Here is a 1,311-nt window from a genome sequence, read left to right as displayed (position 1 = left end):
GCTCCCTAGTCTCTGCATGTAGAGACACTTGCCTGGGAGTGCTTAATCTGCAGAAGGTTACACACAAGTAAACTGAGCCCGGATCAAATGCATGAGTAGAGGTGCCCAGAAAGTAGTATATTTTAAAATACAAAACAACTTTTAAGGTCTTAAACATAATAATTCAGTATTATCATATGAAATATTTGTAAGAATGTCTTCACTAAAAATGTTGCATGGCTTAGGTCTCCCTCCTGCAGTCATGTCTGAGCTAAGTAACTCTGGGTTTGAGAGTAGTTCCTTTGAGTTTAAAATCACTACTTTTTTGTGTAAAGTTAATCACGTGCTTCTGTGTTTGTAAGATCAGGGGTTAAGATTGTTTTTGAGATTACCTCATTCCCAAAATAAAACGATCAAGTTGTATCAGCTGTAGAAGCATTACAAAAAATCCATTCAATTTTTTTTAACTTATTGTAGTGGTGGTTTTACTTGTGTAGAAGTGGTGGTGGGCCTGATTTACAACAGGACCTTAGTTGGGCCTCCCGGCTTGTGGATGAAATTTTGACTTGAACTGCAGGCACAGCATAACAGTAGTTAGAAATTTATCTACCTGATTTGTGGGCACACATAAGCAGGGAACAGAATGTTTCCATATAGGCGGTTCATCTTGTTCATGAGCCATCCTTTCAAGAAGAAGGCAGCATATGCTTCATAGCTAGTGCATGCCACACACTTCTGGGGAAATGGGTTGGCTGGGAGACTGTTCCTAACTGTTCCAGGGGTTCAGTTTTTGGTTCTGCAACAGATTTCTGCAGTCACCTTGAGTAGTGAATCTCTCTGGGCCTCTGTTCCCCTTCTGTAAAATGGAATTAAGACTGTTTTGCTGCCCACAAGGATCCTGGGAGCATGAATTATGCAACTATTATAAGGCTACTGAATACAGTGGTGGTGAGTGTATGAGCAGATGTTTGGATGATGTACTAGACTTATATTAAGAGAAGTAGTAGGAGAAAACCTTAAAAAATCTGATTCAATCAAGTGTAAATTTCTACTGCATTTTGAATTATGTCTTAGTAGATATAATGAATACACCAATTATATTCTTTTGTAAACTAAATTAATACAGATTTAAGTGTTCCTTTTAACATAGTACTTTTTATGAGAGGTTCAATCAACTGAGACTTTCCTTTTCAGAACACTTTTCTTTGCATAAAGCAGCTACATTATAAAAAAGGCACTAGCCAGAGCTTTAGGAGAGAAATAGAGTGAATGAAACTAAGGGCATGTGAAGAACAGTCAGTATCCAGCAACAGCAGCAAAACAGTTTCAATT

This window comes from Gavialis gangeticus, unplaced genomic scaffold (genome assembly GCF_001723915.1).
Source record: "Gavialis gangeticus isolate Ggan-Ray unplaced genomic scaffold, GavGan_comp1, whole genome shotgun sequence".
Classification (NCBI taxonomy): Eukaryota; Metazoa; Chordata; order Crocodylia; family Gavialidae; genus Gavialis; species Gavialis gangeticus.
The sequence above is the reverse complement of the archived record's forward strand: the minus strand, read 5'-3'. Positions refer to the sequence as shown.